The sequence below is a fragment of the Dermacentor silvarum genome, chromosome 1 (assembly GCF_013339745.2).
Source record: "Dermacentor silvarum isolate Dsil-2018 chromosome 1, BIME_Dsil_1.4, whole genome shotgun sequence".
Taxonomy (NCBI): Eukaryota; Metazoa; Arthropoda; class Arachnida; order Ixodida; family Ixodidae; genus Dermacentor; species Dermacentor silvarum.
Genome location: NC_051154.1, coordinates 27,581,457 through 27,605,577, shown reverse-complemented (window position 1 = coordinate 27,605,577; position 24,121 = coordinate 27,581,457).

Below are 24,121 nucleotides of genomic sequence, written 5' to 3'. Positions count from 1 at the left end.
GGCTGTGCTAGAAGAATTTTTTTTCTTGCTGATGCCGTGGTCTCTAGACTTTTGTTCTCGACTGCACATACATAGATTCCTAACACATGAGCAGCAGATGAGGTTTCAGGTGTGATGGTGTCGTCAGCATGGCCTAAAAGTGGACGCGGCGGCCGCTGCGGAACTTTGTGCACACTAGGTAGGGCTTCACCACCGAAATGCTGCGGCGCGAGCAAACGTGGATTCCACGGAAGGCTATTGACAAATATCCATTTACAAGACGAGGCGCAGCAGTGACCACTATATGGCAGACATTTCGCGCGAGGTACCAGTTCTTCGTCAAGGGTTTATTCATTTGGATACATATACATACTCAAACTATGCTGATCCGCCTAAGCCCAATGCGCTTGTTCGGCAGATCAGGTGGAGTCCGCGCATACAGTTCCAAGCTTATACTCAGAAAATAGAATGTTATTACTAAAAGGAAAAAAAAAACTTCGTGCACTGTACGTAGCACAATCAAACCGAAATACATACAGAGCGTACAAAAAGAGCGCTGGGAAATGCGCGCTGGGAAAACGGGCCCGTATTTTGTAGCGTTCCGTTTCATCTTCCATGCTTCTTTTAAAGCGACAGCTTTCTCTATCGCTTTCTTTGGCTCTTTCCCGGGATTTCGCCAGCCGTTCGTCTTTCGTTGTTCGTCTTCTCAACACATACCCAAGCCCTTCGTTGGATGAGAGACGTAAATGTGAAGAGAAAGTCGCAAAGAGGAGGAAAGTGCGAGTCCCGGAGCTGAGGACGATCGAGGACTAAACAGGCGAGCGTTTGTGGCCTCTCTCTCCACGTCGAGCGGCGTATGGGACGGAACGCCAACCGACGCCTGCAGAGCACCAACATCTGGCATGTCGGCATTTCCGCTAGTCTCCTTGCGTCAACGCCGAGTAACGCAGTGCCAGCTGACAACGATAGAAATGTTGAATGTGGGCCGGCCTTTAGTGTACCGGCGGATGTGGTATGACAAGAAAGTCATCGCTGACTTCTGCAATTTTTTTTTTTTTGGACACGCCGAGTGGCTGATGATTCCAGCGATAATGGCGGCGCGCATGCGTGCGTGTAATGTGCGAGCCAATGGTGGACAGTGAACACAAGGGAAAAGGAAATGGAACGCTTGAAAATACGGCCCCTGGAATATATAGGGCCGAAGTGGCAAATCTTCTCGAACGTAAGTGATCTTTATTAGCCACTGGCCGCCCTCCTTCATTGATATTATGACAAGCATCAGGGCTGGCTGGAATTTTCTCTTACGAACAATCCTAGTGCAAGAGATTTTCGTGAATACGGATTCCGGGCCGCGTTCATAAAACTTCTAGTTCATAGGCAACATTTGTCACTGCCCAGCCGCCTTCGCTAATATATCCAGCATTAGGATTGCCTGTAATTTGCCCCAACGAACAATTCTAGTGTAATATATCTTATCGTGAATACGGGCGCCCGTTTTCAGGCCGCGGTTTCGGGCCGTGATCAACTTATAACGACACAAGAGTCGTGGCCATCGAGTGGGCAGGCTCGATCCCGCCCTATCTAAAAAAAAACCATATGCTCCATAATATCCAATAATTCCATATAAAACACATGAGACCCTATATTAGAGCCCGTATATTCCCATATGGGGATGTGGCATTATGGATATGAGAGTTATGGGGCACTTATGGTTTGTTTGTTTGTTTGTTTGTTTTTTTTTTTTTTGTTTTTTTTTTTTTTTTTTTTTTGCTGATAGGACGGGCACCACACGGACACTCACTAAATGCATAGCACTCGCGAACTGTTCGCGTGGCATAGCTGCATCGCTGAGTGGCCGCAACATATCGAGCCATCGTTTGCGAAAAGCACTGGCTGATATGTCATTCCTGATCAGCGCGTCCCGAGGACGGGGGCCTGGTTCTCGCAGTGCTCGTTTGACGTACCCACGTTGATGGCGGTCATCAACAGACGGCGCAGGCGGTTCTGTTGCCCACGCATTCTCGTGCTGATACATGAACGAATATGGGGTCGCGTATGTTGCAACGATGCTCTTCATTTTCTATTCTCCTTGCCCTTCGTCATTGGCTCCAACGAAACCACGCCGCCATTATCACCGAGATGGGCCACTGGAGGGCGTGGATGATGAGAATATAATAGGAGGAAAATAATCCTTACACAATACGATCCCTGACCTGCAGCATGTGCACGTGGACGAAGGACAGCACAAGGCCACAACAGGGGGAACGTCACGAGAAAGAACACTGGAGGTTGCGAGAATGCAGCGTAGAAGTCTTATAAAATGGCGGCAATTCTGGCCAACACAAAACACCAGTTGTTGTTGTTTGGTTTCGTGGTTTCTTTCTTCTTTTCACTTCAGGCAGATTTTTTTTTCTTTTAATCGCATGGAGCAAATATCGCAATGTGGTGGATTACCTGCAGAGGCGGACATTATCGGCACGACAAATCGCAATGTTGAATTGGCTCATTTAAAAGATTCACTATTTCTTTTTATTGTTCGTTTTAATTAGGGCACATGTTAAATTGGTCAGGCCGAGCACTAGTGAAGCCAAGTCTGCTTAGCAGAAATCCTAAGACTATAGCACCACATTTAATACATGCGCCCTTAAATGTGCTACGAAATACCTCAGGAAATACATCTCCTGTCCCTATAGGGACAGAAGGTGCCACGAGAGGCGCTGGCGTAAGTAGAAGGGCGATAACTCTTTACGGTAACTCAAGGGGAAGCTCTTTGCTTTTCGAAGCGAGATCAGGATGCCTTAGAACGCGCACTTATAAAGTGAGGCGCTATAAAGAAGAAGAAGCATGTACTTGCTGCGGTAAAGCTAGGAAAACGATGGAGCTTGTTCTATTAGAATGTGAAGATATCTGCTCAGCAGTCGATTTAATCACCTCTGGCCTCCTTGAAGCCCTTGGGTTCAGCGAGAGCAGGGGGAAAGTAAACATGTCAAAAATAGAGATTAGTAAAAGGCGATTGGAAGATTGGTGGAAGAAAAGTAGGGAAACGACAAGCAACATACAAAAACAAAGTCTTCAACAGGGGTTCAGAATGTTTGGAGATAAAAATTCGTTTTTTTTTTTTTTGACAGGTAGGACATTAGGCAATATAACAACGAGCTTCGTGGCGCAACTCACCGCCCGTTCATAAAAGGGGACGCTCCTAGCATCCATCCATCCATCCATCTATCCGGCCTCATTCTGCCGCGGGCTGGGATGGCCGGACTGCGCGTTCGCGCGAATCTTTCGTCAGGAAAGGCCTCCCAGATTTATTTAAGCATGTTTGCAGACTGAACATGAAAAGGGAACATTAGGCAAAATAATTTAACGTGTGAAGCGTTTGTGCATCATACACCACAGCGTTATGCGATGGACCTGGCCCTCCAAGTCGCATGTTGGGCACAAAAGGTTCCGGTCAGCCCTGCCGCACGATAGCGGTTCGCTGCGCCCTTCCTCATAACTGCGAGTGTATTATGGCTGTCGCATATTTAGAGGCGAAAACCAAGCAGCCCACACAAGTTTTGCATAAGTTGGAGCAGCACGTAAAGTGCGCGGGCTCGTTCAGAGCAGTGTACGCATGGCTTACATATTGAAATTCTTGGTTTCAGTCTGAACAGTTAATTTTGTTCATTCATACGTTGATGTTGTTTATTCTCCTCAAATAGGGCTATGAGAGGCCAACCTAGTGGAGGGCTTCGGAAACCGTGGCCTTGTGCTAAGCACAACGGCGTAGCCACTAAGCCACCACGGCCGACAAAGGACATTGTAGTATACGAGGTGACCATATTCAAGCTTTACGGATTTTTTTTTTTAATCGCCTGTTGCAGATAACATAATTCTAGTCCTTGAGCTGGATTATTCGGATAGGCGGACATTACTTGCACGGGAAATTGTAACATATATTCAACTAATTAACTTCTTTACTAATTACTTTGCGGCACAAAATGCCAATTTACGAATTGTAGCCGGTGAGTTTGCAAGGCGTATCCACTTGGAATGATGATAAAAATGATAACCGCGTATAGTAAACCCCATAAAGCTGTCGGCTAGAAGAAGGAAATAAACCTCAGTTGACTCATTTTCTTGAGCTGGCGACTCGCGCATGGTAGGAAATATTTATTTACAGCCTCCTTAGGTAGTAATGATGATTTCTGATGGCTACGCATCCCCTTGCAGGACAGTCTGTTTGCTTAACGAAAAAGGGTAGAACAGTTGTCATCATAAATTATTTATTAGATGATAACTGCGAACATCTATCGTGTCAGTAGATAATACCGTGTCACTGCCATCCCCCCCCCCTCCCCTCCCCTCCCCACTTTTTAAAGCGGGCACTATCGCCTGCACACTGGCAAATCCACCAAAACAGCTACGGCCAGTATTTTTTTTTTTTTTTGCGTATCCCGTGCTCCTGCATATTTTGTGCTTCGCAACGACATCAATTCCGCTTTATGTAAAAATGATGATACCTTGGTCTATGTGTCGCAATTTCGAGTTTCTTGGTGCTTTTAACCATCTTTGAAAACATAAAAACATCGTTGCTATATTTCACTTTAGGGCAGGGAGATAGGATACATATATCGGCAGCTTTGATGCCTTCAGGTAGCATGTGTGAGTTTATTGACCAGTTGCCTTCATTAAAAGAGTTCACGTACTAGGTGACGCCTGCGGCAGAAAGGATGTTTCACATACCCACATCCGCCGCCAACACCGTGAGTGGTGGCGCTGGCTAACACTGCCCCGGTTAGTTCCAGTAGATAAACATAAATACCTCAGAAAGTGGGTGGGAAGACGGCGCCGTGGTGGCTGAACTGGTGAGAGCATCGCACGCGTAATACGAAGACGTGGGTTCGTATCTCACCTGCGGCCAGTTGTTTTTTCATCCATAAATTTCCATTTATCTATCACTCCTTTAATTCAATTAAGAACTGCAGATAATTTCTATTATGATGTCCTTGGTGACATTGTTTGTTGGATTCTTATGACATGGCTAATAAAAATCGGACACCTCGGTTTCCTTTCTTCTCGTTTGTATACCGGGTGTTCAAAATTAAGCTTTACGGAATTTTTAAAAATCGCGTGGGGCAGGTAGCATAATTCTTATCGTTGAGCTGGTTATTCGAAGAGGCGGAGATTAGTAGCACGAGAAATTGAAACACGTATTCAACTATTTAACAAAAATTGACTAATGAACTTCTTAGTTAATTACTTTACGACACACATTGGAGAGAGATAGGAAAGGTAGGGAAGTTAACCCGAAGCGAGTTTCCGGTTTGCTACCCTACGCTGGGGTGGGGGATATAGGGGTTAGAAAGAGTGCAAAGAGTGAGAGAGAGAGAGCGCGCGAAAACAAAAAGAAAAAAAGAAACAGGCATAGATAACAGAAAAGGCATTCCGATCACAGACGTTCACACAGGCTAGTCGATTTCAGGAAGCGCAGGAGCGCTTGCATGCCCTTCTGATGCGATGTTGAGTCGCGTCGATCTTGCAGAATTCTTTCTTCCGATAAAGGCTGGTCGTCCAACTGGTTCAGTACGACGGAAAGAGATTGTCTCTGCACACTGTATTGTGGGCACTGACAAAGAACATGACGAATCGTTTCCGCGTCCCCACAATCGCCACATGCTGCGCTGTTGGCCATCCCGGCCTATGCGGAACGCGTAGGCATTGGTAAACGCGACGCCAAACCATAACCTACACAGAGAGGTTGCGTCTTTTCGGGGAAGTCTTGGTGGAAGTCGAAAGCTTAAGGTTGGATCTAAGGTGTATAATCGGACGTGCATAAAATGTGGTTTATTCCACTCTGATGAAGTGCATTGGTGTGCAAGTAGGCGGAGCATTCTTGCAGCATCTGGTCTATAGACAGCGGGATCGATAGTCGGTTGTATTCTTCATGAGCTGAACGAGCTGCTTGATCGGCACATTCATTGCCAATGATTCCACAGTGACTTGGCAGCCACTGAAAGATGATTCCATGTCCTTTCTCAGTCAGGTGGTGTATGGCCTCTGTGATTTCAAAAACCAACTGTTCCTGCGGACCACGCCGTAAGGCTGACAGTAAACTCTGCAATGCCGTCTTCGAGTCGCAGAAAACGGACTATTTGTGTGGTGGTTCGTCATTAATGAAGCGTAGTGCGACTCTAAGCGCTGCGTGTTCTGCTGCCGTCGACGTTGTCAAGTGAGATGTTTTCATCTTGATAGTGGTGGCTTTTTCTGGAATGACGATAGCTGCGGTAGAGCTGTTCTGCAAGACGGAGCCGTCGGTGTATATGTGGGTGTAATTCCAGTACTTTTCATATAAATAGGAGTAAGGTAAGCTGTTTAAGAGCCGGCGATGACATATCTACTTTTTCCGGACGCCAGGTACTGTCAGGTTGATCGTTGGCTGAATGAGGCACCAAGGAGGAGTGGAAGGTCTCGCGGCAGGTGTGAAGCAAGATGGTATAGCCTCACGATGTGCGGATACCGTTCGGCAGAACGAGGCGTGCGGTCTCTCCACAGGTAGAGAGGCTAGATGGTGGCAAGGTGTCCGTGCAAGGTGCCTTACGTGCACTCTTAGTGCTTCAAAGGTGATGTGGGTTTTGATGAGGTGGTCTCCGGCGATTGCATTAGTTGCTGCCGTTGACGCACTTCAAGGAAGACCTAGACAAATCCGGAGCGCCTGAGCCTGCACACTTCGTATAGTACGTAGGCTTGCTTGTTTTACTTGCGTTAGTCAATGCTGGCAAGCTGTACCGCAAGAAGCCGAGAAAAAGTACTCTGTATAGTTGAAGCATAGCGCTTGTCAACATTCCCCAGGTCTTTCCAGCGCAGAACTTCAAAAGGTGACAGATGCCTGTCAACCGCTTTTTTTATGTACAATGCATGGGGGCTCCACGAGATGTCTCTGTCAATTATGACACCCAAGAATTTGTATGACCGTACAAATGGTATCATCTGCACATTGATTAATACACTGTAGTGCGTCATAGGCTTACGCGTAAATGCTACAAGTGCACATTTATCAGATGAAATCTCCAGGCCTTGATTTCGGAGGTAGTGTGTCGTCTGAGTGGCAGCTTTTTGAAGCCTGGCGCGCAGTTGTAAGCGTGTCACTCCGGACGCCCAAACGCATATGCCGTCCGCGCACATTGATAATTTAATTTAACTGTGCTTGGAAGGTGGTAAAAGAGACCAATCAGCGTAAGGTTAAACAACGCAGGGCTCAGTATGCCACCCTGGGGCACGCCATAGTAGGTGTAATGTAAAGAAGTGCAGCCGTCCTCGGTGCTCACAAAGAAAGATCGCATAGTGAGATAGCTATGTATCCATTGGAACATTCGACCACCGAGGCGTACCTCTTCGAGAGCGGCGAGGATGGCTTCATGTGTAACGTTGTCTTACTCCCTTTGACGTCGAAAAACAAAGAAGCGTACAGACGTTTATACCCTTTTTGGTGCTGAACTTAGGTAACCAGGTCGGCGACATTATCAATCGACGAGCGGCCACGTCGGAATCCTGCCATGGCATCTGGGTAGACGTTGTGGTATTCCAAGTACCACTCCATGCGTCCAAGGATCATCCTCTCCATCACTTTTTCCACACAGCTCGCCAATGCAATCGGGCGATACGATGAAAGCTCCAACGGAGACTTTCCAGGCTTCAGTAGCGGAACTACGTGACTAGTCTTCCAGTTGGTGGGAAGTGTGCCAGCTCGCCAGGATTCATTATAGATTTCAAGAACACTCCTCGCCCACTCACCCAGATGACACAGAGCTCTGTAAGAAATTCCGTCAGGTCCTGGTGATGACGTGCGTCTGCACAAAGCTAGCGCCGCCTTGAGTTCATGGATTGAAAATGGTAGATCCATGCGGGGGTCACGTGGTGGCGGGAAGTTGATGGAACGTGTTAAGTTGTTGGAAGCTGTGAGTTGCCCGGATAGTCTGGCACAGAAGTCTTCTGCGACATCAATATCTGGTCGTTGTTGGAAGACGTACAGAGCCTTGAATGGAGACCGCTGTACGGGTGGTGTCCTGAGCCCTCGCACCGTCCTCCATAAGTGCGATAGGGGCTTGCGAGGGTCTAGCGATTCACTGAAAGCAGTCCAGCGTTTTGACTCTAGCTTACCTACCTTCTTTTGTAGGCGTCTAGCAGTCCGTAGATCGTCCATTTACTTCGTGTGTCGGTAGCTACGTTCGGCACGTCGCCGGATTGCTCGAAGTCGCTCGAATTCTATGTCAAGTTCAGTGAATTTCTAAGAGCACATTAGAGTACGCGTACTGTCTTGCACTGCGCTCTTGATTATGTCTTCCAAATTATATAATAAATTACCTTGACATTGGTCTTCCATAACAGACTGTAATTTGGGCCAGTCCACTCTTCGGATGGTATCACTTGATTTCGAAGAAGACAGTCCTCTGATCTTGACATACGTGGGAATATGCTCACTCCCGCGCGTTCCAATGTCCGTAAACCATCCTGTACTCTTGACGAGACTTCGTGAGACGAAGGCCAAGTCAAGACAGCTGCTGTATGTGGAGCCACGTAAAAATGTAGGACTGCCGTCATTTAAAACCCAGAGTTCGCTGTCGGAGGCGAATGATAACAAGGCTCTGCCATTCGCGTTAATCCTTATACTTCCCCAGATTGTATGATGAGCGTTGAAGTCCCCGATGATAATCCATGGATCAGGAGATGTTGACAGGATGTCTCGTAAACTTTTGGAGTCAAATGCGCACCCCCCACAACAGTGACGGTAAGTCTCTTCTTCTTTACTGTTAAGCATACGTACTGGTTATCGTCATGAGGCGGCACAGGCTGAAGAATGTAAGTGAGCTCACGGCGAATAAACACCATAACCTTGCTCTTTTCACCACTAGTCGATGACATAAATGATTCATAGCCGTATAGCCTGATTGAGTTCGATAACTTCGGCTCGCAGATGATGATGATGGGAAACCTGTTGGCGTACACAAACCGTCGGAAATCGTCGATGCGCGATCGGAGTCCCCGGGCATTCTACTGGAAGATTGCTGCTTTTCGGACCAGCTCCCAAAAAGATAGTTGCTGGTGAGCCCTGATTTACTCAAGGGCTGCCAGCACCGGACTGTGTCCAGTACTTGCAGTGCACTTTTGGCTGACTTTGTGTGCATGTTGTTCAGCAACACGCTAGTGGCATTCATTAAGGATCGCAGTAGAGATACCACTTGCTGATCTGTATGTCGCACCTCATCCGATGGAGTAGCTTGCTGTACTGTATGCGGCACTTGATGCTGTTCCACTATAGGTCGTGTACTTGGAAGCGGGGGCCATTCATTTGTAGGGAAACGTTTCGTAGTTTTCTGCCGTCCAGCGTCAGCGTTTGCTGCGCTGGGAACTGCAGGTGACTGCTTGAAGAGGTGGCGCATTTTTCGAAGCTGTCGCAGTCCCGCGTGAGTACCTTCGGCGGCGTCTACGTCGCACTGTTTCAGTGGCCTCGAGCCTTGTGGGTTGAACTTCCCTAACCATTTGTTAAGGCACAGAACATTCCTTCCTAATCGTCGGGCAATCTTTGGAAGAAGCATTGTGAGCGCCTTGACAGTTAGGGCACTTCAAAATAGTCGCACTAAAGTTTTGTTCTGAGTGGGGTTGGGCGCATCGGGGACACCTGCAGAAATAAGGATTTGGAGAAATAAAGCGAAAGTGGGAATTAAAAGCCGTGCATGTCCGCGCCAACAGTGATGCACTAAGGTTTTCGCCACAATGAAATTTTAAATGAAAAGATACAGGCAGCTCAAAAGAAACCTCAAATGATGTGGGTAACAAACTCTGGTAATGACCCTTTGAATGGCGAGGGGGAGGGGGGGGGGGGGTTAGGTTAGATCCAAAGCGAGTAGTAGCTCGTAACGCGGCTGGCTTGGTATCCGGTGAGCACATTGCAAGTGACGTCACACCATGCGCGCCGACGTGGCGTGGATGCTCGCGCTGATGTGGTGCGGCTGCAATCTGGCTGGCGCGCGCCCTTTTTTACCGTGTTAGATCGTCCATCCAAACTGGGTGAGGCAAAGAAAGTTCGCTTTAAAAAAATGGAAGAAAGAAACGAAACACCGTTGGACATTATACCTGAATACCGCTGTAATAAATTAGCACAAACGTAGTCACAGATCCGGTTCCAAAGCATAAAAATTCAAGCCCTCACAATCAATTCTGCGGCATTGAATGTAAGTACTTCGCTATGCAAACGTACACTAACTTTCGAGAACCTAGCAAGAGATTTGGCAAGATTTTCGCTCTTTTACAGGGAAGCTGTTTAGCTCTACCTCCCAACGGGTCTGTCGTGTCCGTAGGCAAAGACTCCGCAGACTCGCGCCGCGTGCGCCGCTGGGTTCTTTGCAGCCCCAACAGATGGCGCACACCTCCGAGAAAGCTTTTATTGGAAAAGAAAGCTTTTATTGGGAAAAGGCGGAAGAAAATATCCCTAATAACTCGGCAGCAGGACCCGATGAAATCCCGATACAGCTGATCAAAAACATCGGTCCAAAGAGCAAGGCACTGCTGACTAATGCCATAGAGCAAGTGATTAGAACAGAGAAATTTTCCGTTGGATGGCGTGAAAGCAAGATGAACCTCATCTACAAAGGCAAAGGAGATAAGAATAAGACGAGCTCGTACAGGCCAGTTACAGTAACGTCGGTGATATATAGAATGGCAATGCAAGCCATAAAATTAGAACTGTCGAAGTGGGTGGAGAAAAATGATGCATTGGGGGAACTACAGAATCGGTTCAGGCCAGGCAGACGCTTAGAGGATAACACGTTTGTACAAACTCAGTGCATAGAGATTTCAGTAGCTCAGAATAGACCTTTATCGATAGCATTTCTAGATATTAAAGGAGTCTATGACAACGTAGACAGGGAATTGTTATGGGATATTCTTAAGCACGAAGGCATAGATGAAGATTTCGGGGAGCTGCTGAGGGAGATATATAGAGACAACCAAGTACAAGTTATATGGGAAGATCGAAAAGGTAATGAAGTGGTGGGAATTCACCAAGGACTGAAGCAAGGATGTCCTTTGTCTCCATTGTTGTTCACGCTTTATGTTAAGGACGAAGAAAGACGCCTGTAAAACAGCGAATTAAGGTTTGATTTATCTTGCATGCGTGATAGGCAAATGGTGCAACAGAAGGTCCCTGGACGGATGTATGCGGACGGCATATAGTGCTGCTAGCGGACAATACAAGAGATTTAAATACAGACACTTGCGAATATATGTGGCAACGCAGCGACAAATCTATAGGCCTGAAGTTTCGCACAGAGAAATCTGGAATTATGATCTTTAATGAAGAGACGAGTAATTACGTGGTGTCAATTCAACTGTAAGTCATACCCATAATCAATCAATATAAGTACCTCGGCGTATACATAAACGAAGGAAATACTTACTCAAGCACCCACCAAGATAATCGTAAAATAAATGGGGAGCGTAATGCAGCAGTAATGAAACACTGTAGGGCCACAATAAGTATGAGGTGGTGCGTGGAATCTGGAAAGGAGTAATGGTGCCAGCGATAACGTTCGCAAATGCCATTCTATGCTTAAAATCGGATATTTTGTCGGGGTAGTAAGTTAACCAAAGATCAGTAGGGCCGGTTGGCTTTGGGAGCCCACGTTAAAACCACAAATGAGGCAGTGCAGGGTGACATGGGTTGGGCCTCTTTTGAAGTTAAAGAAGCACAAAGCAAAATTAGTTTTGAAGAAAGACTCAGTAACATGGATGAAAATAAATGGGTGGCTAAAGTGCACAATATCTGTAACTGAAAAGTGTGGACACAGAAAGAGGTCAAGAAAATTGGCAGCCAAGTTCAGGATAATTGAAACTGTAAATAGACAACCAGGAGTCATCAGAAAGAAAGTGAAAGAAACAGAGACAGTAAATTGGATGCAAAGAATGGAAACAAAAAGGACCATGGAGATTTGCAAGAATGAGAAAAAAGAAATTGGAAGGGAAAATCTGTACGATAACAAAAAAGGGCAGTGCCTCAATTGCTATTTGAGGCTCGAGCCGGTTGCCTAAGGACCAAAACATACCGGAGCAAATATTCGAAACTAGATGAGGCATGTGTATGCTGCAGCAAAGATCCGGAGACCACTCAGCACATCCTAATGGAATGCGAAGGGATTCACCCAGTGAGAACTGTAGGTAACGCACACCTTCCAGAAGCGCTTGGGTTTAAAGTGGAAGGAAACATCAACCGGTCGGCAGTCGAGATAAGCAAGATACGTTTAGAGTATTCTAAAAAAAGCAGGGAAGAGATTGACCTGATCTCTTACAGTCATAGTTAGCGGTACAAGGTAGATTTTGAACGAAAAAAAAGGAAATAATAATGAGATGTATACAAAAATGGTAGATAAGAAAACATGTATAGTATACCTGATTAAATCAAGCAGGCACCATTTTTGTGACCGCCCCGTTTCAAAGGGGATGCCATTAAATCATCATCACGGCGGCATCAGCCGGAGGTGCGCACCGCGTGCGCCGCTGGGTTCCTTGCAGCACCAGCAGATGGCGCTCGCCTCCGCGCATCTGCTGGTGAGTATTTGCACCTAGGTGACTATTTGTCACCGCTCCGTTTTAAAGGGGATGCCATTAAATCATCATAATCATCACCCGGCCGTGGAGGGGGGGGGGGGGAGGGAAGAGAAAAAAAGAACCAGAAAGCTCGCCTTCGCTCATAGCGTTCGACACAAGCGTTTACCGGTAAAGATTACGATTGCATAAGCTGCAGTTGCAGGGACGCGGCAAATGTAGCTTACGAAGCAGGGAGTGCCGTAACAAGTTTCGTGTATAAGAGAAGAACCCGCCTAGCAAATTACTTGTGTTGTGACAGTGCTATGGGAAGGCCACTTATACTGAGGATCCCCTGAAGAGCAGCGTGCATACGAAGCGCGGCGAAATTGTGGTTGAGTGCATTTCTTTTCTCTTTGGTCCACTCTTTGTAGGTGCACGAAGTAGCGGCGCAAGCCAAGTCGCAGGCCATCGAAACGTCTTAGGCTAATAATTAGGTAAAGTACATGTGAATGTCGTCATGCGAATAATTTCAAGCTGTATACGTGGCAATGGGTAATCGTAGTTGTCGTTTACAGCTTTTCTCTCCAACCACCTTCACAGCGTGGATTGGAGACCAATTTTTTTTTCTGTCGCATTATATATATTTTTTTAACCAAATCACTCATTCACTTCACTCATAGTGCACGAACACAAACAGCGTGACACAACGCACTGTGTTAGTGACTCGATATATATTTGGAGCGAAAATATGACAGGATCGCGAAAGGAATTCGCGTGGAGCGCCGCCCGGTATGTCCTGGCGTTGCATATACGTATATAGTCGGACAGCGCTCAGCTGCTGCAGGAGCAGCCTCGTTGAATGGAAGCGCCGTTGCGCGAAAGCGCTGCATGCACTACGCCCTGATAAACAAAACATCGACTCGTGCGTGCGTGCTTGCGTGCGTGCGTGCGTGCGTGCGTGCGTCTTATCAACCCAAGAACCACGCCGATTCTCTGAACTCCTTCGCACGTATATAGTAAGCGGTGGAAGACAAGAGCGCACACTTCATCTTTGGAAGTATTTGGCGCGTGCACCAACGTCTCAGCGTCGTCATGCGGACAAGCAATCCAGCAAAAAAAAAAAATCGTATGTTTCCACAAGATGCAAGAATCGATTACCAGGAGAGTAGCGGGATCGGTTTATCAGTCGGGTCGGCATTCTGATTATATTGCTCCGTGACGCGTAGGAATGCATCGAAGCAGTCGGATACTTCACGAGCAATACTGCAGGCAGGATTCCACTCATATCGCACTGTTTGAAAAATGGTGAATAAGATAGCGCTTAAAATGGAAGCAAACTGGGGCTCGCGTACTTGACAAAATAAAATTATCTGGTTCGCACATTTCTAAATGCTACGTTATAAAGTAAAAGTTCAAAGCCACGCGCTCGCTTCTCGCGTTGGATCACCAGCTACGGCGAGTTGCGCATTCTATATATAGCTGCGCGGGGAAGCCTGCCTGCAAAATGTCTGGGCGAGTGACAAAAACCTACCACCTACAACGGCCTAAAGCTGTGCTTGGTCTAGTGAAAAACAGCTCACATATTAACGAGTTCACTGTGAACTTCGTGTATATGCGTTCAATTTTAGCCTCCTTTGTTATTTAAAGGAATATATTATTTATATTCTGCTCCAGGACACAGCCAATTTCTTCTAATAAAAAAGATTCGTTGTCGACGCATATTTTTGTACTACCTGCCAACTGATCAGGCTCGCACACAAGTAGTATTGATTAGGCGGGCGGCGTACGAACTGTGATGTGATCGTATCTAATAAAGATTATTATGTGTTGTTATTATCGTACAAATACGGCAGCGATGCTTATGCCTGAGTGTTGTATAACTTACAAGAAGTCGCAATTACGCCCAAAAGGCGAAGCATTCATAGCCATAGCAAAGTATTAGACAAATACACAAGGCAAGCCCCGTAGTTTTAGCGGCCGTATAAATTGCACTAAGTATACGCTTACCAATTAAATTAACAAGCATGGTGTAATGAGCACACAGGGGCCGTATTCTGAAACGTTCCACTTCGGGGATAGTTTGCCTTTCGCCTTCGTGCGCGCGCTGATTGGCTAGTTGAGCAAAATTGAATGACATCGGGCTCAACGAGCCAGTCAGCTCATCCAATTTTGCCGAAACAGCCAATCAGCGCGCGCCTAAAGGCGAAAAGCGAACTATTGCCGAAGTGGAACGTTTCAGAATACGGCCCCAGGATAACATGAACAGATCTCATCCGATGAACGTGAACACTCGCTGCCACAACGCTGGCCTGATAACGCTTCGTGCTGCCTCCCTCTCCAACGTGTCTCTGGGGCCGCGACTTTACAAGTGCTAGTAGGTACAGCGGGGGCGTGGCACTGCGGGTCATGTGACTTCCGCTTAACACGTGTTGTCATGGCAATCGTGGAGCTCCTAGGTGCCTAGGGACATAATCGCTTAGGGACTTTTGACTTTTTTGAGTCACTGGTCTGCGCGGCGGGGCGGCGGCTGCTAGTTACTGAGCCTGGCTCTCTTATCTCCGGGACCGGGCGCAGCGACCTTGCCGAGCGCAGCTCCTACGTGCGTAGGGAGCGAATTATTGACAGTGATGCGTTTTATATAAACGCATCACTGTTTTGATGATCCAAATTAAATCTCGCTATCAGGGAGGGTTAATTGTCGGAGTCATGAGGGAGGTAGTGGCCGAATACTGCACCAGGGAGGCCAATTCCTGTTCTGGTGAGGCTGTTCCTGTTCCTCTCGAGTGAGGCAAGCTTAGCAGGACTACTTGAAGAATTATCAGGCATTGCCTGGGATATTGGCCTTAGTCAGGTTAGAAGAACTGGTGAGGCTTACACAGTGCTGACTAACGGCCACGTCCTCTGCTACAGAGGTCTTCCAGATAAGAGAGAATCCGGGTTAGGATTTCTAGTCCATAACAACATAGCGGGCAACATTGATGAATTCTACAGCATTAATGAGAGGGTAGCAGTCGTCGTAATAAAGCTGAATAGGAGGTACAAAATGAAGGTAGTACAAGCCTACGCCCCAACCTCTAGTCACAATGATGAAGAAATAGAACAGTTTTATGAAGATGTTGACTTAGCCATGAGAAATGTGCAAACTCAGTATACTGTAGTCATGGGCGACTTCAATGCAAAAGTGGGGAAAAAGCACGTTGGTGAGCAAGCAATTGGCAACTATGACATCGATTCTGGGAATGCAAGAGGAGAGATGTAAGTAGAATTCGCAGAAAGGAATAGGCTCCGAATAATGAATACCTTCTTCAGGAAGCACAGCAACAGGAAGTGGACCAGGAAAAGCCCTAATGGAGAAACAAGGAATGAAATAGATTTCATACTCTCTGCCGATCCAAGCATAGTGCAGGATGTAGAAGTGTTAGGTAAGGTAAAGTGCAGTGACCATAGGTTAGTGAGGTCTAGGATTTCTCTCAATTTGAAGAGAGAAGGAGTGAAATTAGTCAAGAGGAAACAGGCCAACCTAGAGGCAGTAAGGGTAAAAGCAGACCAATTCAGGCTGGTGCTCGCAAACAAATATTCAGCTTTAGAAAAGGAAAATAAAGACAACATAGAGGTCATGAATGAAACCGTAACTAGGTTGATCTCAGAAGCAGCCATTGAAGTGGGAGGTAAGGCACCAAGGCAACAAGTAGGTAAGCTCTCCCAAGGAACAAAGGACCTAATAAAGAAACGACAAAACATGAAAATGTCCAACTCAAGAGATCAGATAGAATTCGCTCAACTGTCAAAACTGATCAACAAGAAGAAAGTAAAGGATATTCGAAATTATAACGTGGGAAAAATTGAGGAAGCCGTAAAATATGGACGCAGCATTAAATCAGTAAGAAGAAAGCTTGGCATAGGACAAGGCAAGATGTATGCACTGAAAGATAAGCATGGTAATATCATCAGCAATTTCCATGACATAATAAAAGCAGCGGAAGAATTCTATACTGACCTGTACAGTGCTCAAAACAACCAAGCTACTTTCATTCGAAATAGTGATGAACCGGATACAGAGGCTCCTTCTATAACTAGCGATGAAGTTAGAAGGGCCTTGAAAGACATGACCAGGGGAAAAGCTGCTGGATAAGATGGAATAACAGTAGATTTAATCAAAGGTGGAGGAGATATCATGCTTGAAAAGCTTGCGGCCCTTTATACGCAATGCCTCATAACTTCAAGTGCACCAGAGAGCTGGAAGAACGCCAACATTATACTAATCCATAAGAAGGGAGACGTTAAAGAATTGAAGAATTATAGACCCATTAGCTTGCTTTCAGTATTGTATAAAATATTCACCAAGATAATTTCCAATAGAATCAAGGCAACACTGGACTTCAGCAAACCAAGAGAACAGGCTGGCTTCAGGAAGGGATATTCTACGATGGATCATATCCATGTCATCAATCAGGTAATCGAGAAATCTGCGGAGTACAATCAACTTCTCTATATGCATGGCTTTCATGGATTATGAAAAGGCATTTGATTCAGTAGAGATACCAGCAGTCATAGAGGCATTGCGTAATCAAGGAGTACAAGAGGCATACGTGAATATCTTAGCAAACATCTACAAGGATTCCACAGCTCCCTTGGTTTTCCACAAGATAAGTAGAAAGTTACCTATCAAGAAAGGGGTCAGGCAAGTAGACACAATCTCTCCAATGCTATTCACTGCATGCTTAGAAGAAGTATTCAAGCTCTTAGACTGGGAAGGCTTAGGAGTGAGGATCAACGGCGAATACCTCAGCAACCTTCGGTTTGCAGATGACATTGTCCTATTCAGCAACAATGGAGACGAATTACAGCAAATGATTGAGGACCTTAATCAAGAAAGTGTAAGAATTGTGTTGAAGATGAATATGCAGAAGACAAAGATAATGTTCAATAGCCTGGCAAGGGAACAAGAATTCAGGATCGCCAGTCAGCCTCTAGATTCTGTAAAAGAGTACGTTTATCTAGGTCAATTACTCACAGGGGACCCTGATCACGAAAAAGAAATTTACAGAAGAATAAAATTGGGTTGGAGTGCATACGGCAGGCATTGCCAAATCCTGACTGGGAGCTTACCACTGTTGTTGAAAAGAAAAGTGTACAATCATTGCATTCTACCGGTGCTAACATATGGGGCAGAAACTTGGAGGTTAACACAGAAGCTCGAGAACAAGTTAAGGACCGCACAAAGAGCGATGGAACGAAAAATGTTAGGCCTAACGTTAAGAGACAGGAAGAGAGCGGTGCGGATCAGAGAACAAACGGGGATAGCCGATATTCTAGTTGACATTAAGAGGAAAGAATGGAGCTGGGCAGGTCATGTAATGCGCAGGATGGATAACCAGTGGACCAATTAGGGTTACAGAATGGATACCAAGAGAAGGGCAGTGCAGTCGAGGTCGGCAGAAAACCAGATGGGATGATGAAGTTAGGAAATTTGCAGGCGCAAGTTGGAATACGCTAGCGCAAGACAGGGGTAATTGGAGATCGCAGGGAGAGGCCTTCGTCCTGCAGTGGACATAAATATAGGCTGATGATGATGATCACGGAGGGAGCAGGCTACCTCACTGGAGCAGTATTTTTTTTATTTGGTGTGTTGCTACGCTGCTCTCCGCAACACCCGAACGACCGCCGCTTCGCGTCGGCGCCCGGCACCGCGGCTTCCGCCGCGGCCCCGGGGTACAAACGCGAGCATTATCCGCTTGTTTACACCACCACAGTTCACCGAGATGAGAAGCCGTCATGCCACACCACCCCTACTGCAAATATTTCCGCCACTATAACAAACGCTACAATAATAAAGCGCGGCCGGAGTGGACCACATGCCGCCAGACATTCAACGCGCCCTAAACGATTCGCTCCCTACGCACGTAGGAGCTGCACAAGGTCGCTGCGCCCGGTCCCGGAGATAAGAGAGCCACGCTCAGCGGAGACGAGTGCCTCAAAAGTCCCTAAGCGATTATGTCCCTAGGCACCTAGGAGCTCCACGATTGCCATGACAACACGTGTTAAGCGGAAGTCACGTGACCCGCAGTGCCACGCCCCCGATGTACCTACTAGCAATAGGTGACCCGTAAAATAGGGAGGGATTGTGGGATGCGCCGTCTGCTAGCTGCTTCCGGTTCGAGTCAGCGCAGCCGCCGTCACCGCTTCGCCGTTGAATTCCATTGATGCGCTTGCAGTCCGTTTTTCTTTCTGGGGTTTTACGTGCCAAAACTAGTTCTGATTACGAGGCACGCCGTAGTGGAGGGCTCAGAATTATTTTTGACCACCTGGGGTTCTCTAACATGCACTACAACGCAAGCATACGGGCGTTTTCGCATTTCACCTCCATCGAAATGCGGCCCCCGCGGCCGGAATTCGATCCCGCGAGCTCGTGCTCAGCAGCGCAACGCTTAGCTGACTGAGCCACTTGCGCTTGCAGTCCGGCTTTGTCCCACTCGAAGATTACCCGGTTGCAGGTGCCTAGCAAAACCATCGTCGGCTGTTCAGCCGTTGGCTGCTCAAATTCAAGCGTTAAAGGTGAACGCATGTAACTACTGTCTTGCAGCAACCATTGCTGTATCCGCTGTGCACAAGCATCAGAGGAATGGCTGCCACTTCCAAAACTGTAACAAGGCAGAGACCTTCATCAATACTTCTTTTTGGGCGAGTTGGTACATCTTGAAACTTTGGGTAACAGTGCAAACAGACGACCACAAGAAGGGAGACACGTACACACAAGCGCTTCTGTGTACGTGTCTCCCTTCTCGTGGTCGTCTGTTTGCGCTGTTACCCAAAGTTTCAAGGCAGAGACCACCTGTGAACAAAAAGAAAATGAACGTACAGTGCCACTTATCAGGCGGCGATTAGCTGTGTAAGGGCCGACACGGAATGATTTCCCAGGATATTTCTTTCTCTAACATTGACTCAGGCAACCAGAACTATGTCAGTACTCGCATGCACATATAGAGGTATTATGAAACGAGGTTTTACGGTGCGAATTTAGACGGGAGACAGCGAGATACATACATAATACTCGTAACCAACTAGCCCTTCTTAGCTCCTTCAGCACAGATAGAGATAATGCGCAGCCGTAATATGACGGCGATACGGCCACTGTTGACAAAAAAAAAAAAAAAAAAAGCGAGAACGTCTAACTACGTACCACTTCAAATGAACCTAGAGTTTCGACTGAGAAATGCCGTTGACAGCGCGCAAAGTTATCATTTTCAGCGCTAGCTGCGCCATTATACCGACGATATCGGTTTCTAGCTACGATCACAGAACAGCATGCACCGTTGTAGCCATTGCCTCAGCACGCGATTTTCTAGTAATGCTTCTATACGCTTGATAAATTATCGGATAACGACAACTTTTTCACCTGTTTGACTGACCCGCAGGCAGAGCAGTCAGTGACGGTGCGTGCAAGCAACGGCAAATGTCGTAGAGCTAAACCTGGCAGAAACAAAAAAAGGCCGCCGGAACGAAAACCAGAGTTCCTTTATGAATAAAAGCGCATCCTTGCCTTTCTTGGCACGTCATCGTCGCGCCTAGAAACCTAGATATCAGCTGCATGAATGGTACGACATTGCTGGTCGACAAAGCGGACGGAAAGCTTCAGACGACTGAGAGTTGAAACCGCGTAGAAAAACACGTGCGCCGGGCATGCCGCCGATGCCGCCGCGTCGTCCGTCGAACCGGAAGCTGCTAGCAGACGGCGCGCCCCACAATTCCCTGCGATTGCTCGTTTTACGGGTCACCTATTGTAAAGTCGCGCCTCCCGGGCCGCGTATGCCTCAGCCGCGTCATGCACAGCCGCGACCTAGTAAGCATATACAGGGACACGTACACTACGGCCGGGCTGGAGAAGACACGCGCTTTGTGGGGTTTTACGTGCCAAAACAACGATATGATTATGAGGCACGCCGTATAGTGGGGTACTCCGAATTAATTGTGAGATTTTTGACCACCTGGGTGTTCTTTAACGTGCACCTAAATCTAAGTACGCGAGCATTTTTGAAGGCTCTAGCTCACGTAAGCAACCTTACAAGGAGCTGTCTAGTATAATCGCAGCGCAGGTGAAGCTAAATGTAGGACGAAGTTTCAGCAAAGCTGCCTGGAGGACCCTTTGTTAAACTTGGCTCACTTGCTCCACGAAACGTGACGACTACCTCAGCTTGGCATACTTCTTGTGCCCTCAACGTACGTGAGTTTCGCAAAGACGTACATACATGCCCGTGCATCGAAAAGTGAACTTTGAGCGATCTTGTATTTTCGCAGCTACGTATGATCCTACAAAAGTGCTTATGTAAAGCCTAAAGTAAAGCTGCTCATTTACGAATTCCTTGGTAGATTAAGATGATAAAAGGCTTGAAAGCCCGAAAGGCTGTCAAAAAGAGCTTCATGTCTGAGGTTTCGAAAAGAGACGTTTCATGAAGGCATTGGTAAATAGCTTTTAAATCTCTTCTCCAGACTGCCGCCCGCACAGACGCATATGCAGTTCTCAGTCGTGTCTTTTAGGTGTCGAATGTACCTTAATTTCCTTTTAGGTAAGCTTTGAACGAATTGATTATAACTGTAACTGCTGTGAAAGTGACTTTTCTTTAGAAAGAAGCTTAAAATCAATCAAATAGCTTTTTCGATGCTTTAGAAACTTTTGGGGAAGACAGTAGAATTTTACAACTGAACAAAAAAAAATATTTTAAAAAATTGCTCCATAATTTGATGAAAATACACGTGACAACCTAGCAACACTGCGTCACCCTTAAAGCGAATGACCGCAATGTTTTGACTTGATGCGCGCGATCAAATCCCGGCCACGGCGGCCGCATTGCGATGGGGGCGAAATGCGAAAACACCCGTGTACCAGTGGCGCAACCAAAGCCGGGGGGGGGGGTTCAGGTGTTGTACCCCCCCCCCCCCCCCCCCCACGCGTCCAGCCCCATCAGTCCAACGTGTACCTTTAGTGCTCAGTGCACATTGTCATTACAATTCAGGAAGTGGCTTGAGGTCGAATTTTCCTGGTTAACAAAAACACTCTATCATTCTCTTGTATTTATTCATTCACTCTTAAATTACCTTGCGTAAAACGCTGAAGAAATAAGCATCGTCATCATCCTTGGCGTCATTATTATTATAATTATTAGGCATTTTATTTGCTGTTGGATTCCTCTGGCTAAAGCAAGGAAATTGCATGTTATGCAAAGTGCTTGCTCCCCCCCCCCCCCCCTCCTCACACAAAAATTCAACTCCCCCCCTGGCAGAGAACCTGGGTGGCTACTGCCATGTACTTAGATTTACTGAAGTACTAAAGCGCCAAACAGACGGCACAAGAAGAGACACAGAAAGCGCTCGTCCGGGTCTCTTCTTGTGTCGTCTGTTTGGCGCTTTAGTACTTCAGTAACATGCACCAACTAGCCCAACAAAAAGTTCTGCTTGAATACTTTGATTTAGGTATACGTTAAAGAACCCCAGGTGGTCCAAATTATTCCGGAGTGCCCCACTATATACGGTGTGCCTCATACTCAGATGGTTTTAGCCCGTAAAACCCTATAATTAATTTAGTTAATTTATTTATTTTTTTATTTTTTTTAATTGATGTAGACGCATTACCGACACGTCTGCAGCGAAAACTATTTGGAGGAATCTTCGTTTGTAGACTTCGCTTCTCGCGACCAGAAATTTGACGTCGAAGGCCCATAAGTTGAAATCACTTTTAATGAGTGAAGCAAATCGCGCATTTATGAAAAACGAACGAAGCGAGTAAAATTTGAGAGGGCTGTTAAAATGCGAGGCTGATTTCTGCTCTTATATATTAAATTTATCGCGTATTTTAAAGTTCCAGCCGCACTCAAAGTGGAATTGACGAAGTAATCCCCATTTCCGAGGAACTGACCATGGCCGGTATTTTGTAGCGATGCCTTTCCAATGCTAATGCCTTTTCGCGCTTTTCGCGCTTGGTCACTGGTCAGAGCGACGTACGGTCCGCTCACGTTATCAACGGGATCAGCCGGCCGTGAGCGGTGGATGATAAGACTATAGTATAGAGTAAAGCATAACGCATCGCTACAAAATACCGGCCCATGACCGACCGGAAGGCAGCCACAGAAGCTTCCGTTGACATTTTTAGGTCAACTTTAAAAATATATGCATATAGTTGGAATGAAAGAAGTGGTCATGTTTAAACTTATTTGAAATGGAAGAGGAAGGGAGGGAGCACGAGCTAAAGATTATTGGGATCTTTGGTCTCACATTATAATATGAAAATTGAAAAACAATTCAAGCTTTTCAGGGTGCTAAAGGCTTGTGGGAATCATTCATTATGTCAAAGTTCATAATGTATTCCTATTACACCTTAGTGGTAGAATCACCGCATGCAGGAAGGATATACAGGGTGTCCCAACTATCATTCACCAAGATTTAGAAATATGGAAATGCCACGTAGCTGGACAGAACCAAGGTAATTTTGTTTGCCGTCGCTTGGAGATACTCAGAATGTTTGTTTTGCATTCCGCCTAATTACGTAATTAGCCTTAATTAACTAATCAGCTTCTGAAATATTATAATTAGATGAAAAGTGTCAATGAGAAAATTGTAGAGCAACATGAGAAACTCCCGATCCAGCTTTCTGTTGCTCAATACGTGCTAGATTAAAGTGTTTTTCCGAGCCTGAAAACAGCCCGCGAATACACGAAAAATTACCGCGCGACTGGCCGCTCGAGGCACTTCGCGTCATTCGCGGGCTTCTTTCACGCTCGGAAAAACACTTTTATGTAGCATGCACAGAGCAACAGAAAGCTGTATCTGGAGTGTTTCATGCTGCGCTACGATTTTCTCACTGACACTTTTCATCTAATTTTAATATTTCAGAAGTTAATTAATTATTTAAGACTAATTATGTAATTAGTCGGCATGCAAAAAATAATCTGAATGTCTCCAAGCTGTCTCCCAATGTCCCCCATGTCACAGCGCCTAAAGGAGCCGATGCAGGCTGCTGCATTCCGGCGCCTTAATCACCTAATCACCGGACAGTGAGCCTCGATCCAAGCAGGGCGGGTTTTTTTTTTTTTTTTTTTTTTTTTTTTTTTTTTTCGGAGGACATCGCGATGTCACAACAACCCACAACCCCGAGTACACATGGACCCTAGACCCTCGTGAAAGATCGTGCGCGACGAACATTCGCTCCTCCCGTCCGTGCACACAACCGGGGGATTGACGAAGAACCGGGCAGTTCAATATGATATATGAAAGAAGAAATATACACGAATTCAAACAAAATTAAAGAATAGGTAGATTAGAATTAAGAGAGATTGTAGGGACAACGATTTTATAAAAATGGCGGGTTAAATGAAAGCAAAACTACAACTAATCGAAATCATTTTGGTGGAAATAAATTGAAACCCTAAGACCTTACAAGAAAATCCTGGATGGCACTGCAAACCATGCTTTCGCTGCGCCCAAGAAACGAGGCCTCCGAGAGTGAAGGTTACGCGTTACGCCTTCCGATAATCACTTCGAGGACTGCTGCTCCTCAGCATTGGAAGGCACTCGGCTTTGCAGTAACAGG